Genomic DNA, 582 nt, shown 5'->3' with positions numbered 1-582 from the left:
CATTTCCCGTAATAGTTCCAGGGTAACCTTGGGTGAATGAAAGAACTCTGAGTGGAGATGAATCCCAATTTCCTACCAGCTTTGGTATTTCATTAGCAATAAGCAGCGTTGCATAATGGTGAAGCCAGACTGCCTGGGTTTACATGGTATCTCTGTCGTTTATCAGCTGTGATAGTGGTGGTTGGGTGCTGTTGAGTTGGTTCTGACTCACAATAACCAATTATAGGGGTTTCATAGGCTGTAAATCTTTTAAGGGAGCAGAAAGCTTCATTTTTCTCCCTCAAAGTGACAGGTAGATTCAAACTGTTCACCTTGCAGTTAGCAACCCAGCTAGTAATCCACTATGCCGGCAGGGCTCTTTTTATAAGCTGTAGGATACTAGATATGCTGTTGAAATTCTTAGTACCTCAGTTTCTCTGTATGTAAATTGGGCACAATAATAATATCTACCTCAATGAGTTGTTGGGTAGTAGATTAGATGAGTGAATGATCTTTTCCTTCTTTCTTGTCTTCTTAATGACTTTTTGCTCTCTTCATGTATGATATGCTTGATGTCATCCCATAACTCTTCTGGTCTTCGGT

This window comes from Chrysochloris asiatica, unplaced genomic scaffold (genome assembly GCF_000296735.1).
Source record: "Chrysochloris asiatica unplaced genomic scaffold, ChrAsi1.0 scaffold00108, whole genome shotgun sequence".
NCBI classification, from domain to species: Eukaryota; Metazoa; Chordata; class Mammalia; order Afrosoricida; family Chrysochloridae; genus Chrysochloris; species Chrysochloris asiatica.
The sequence above is the reverse complement of the archived record's forward strand: the minus strand, read 5'-3'. Positions refer to the sequence as shown.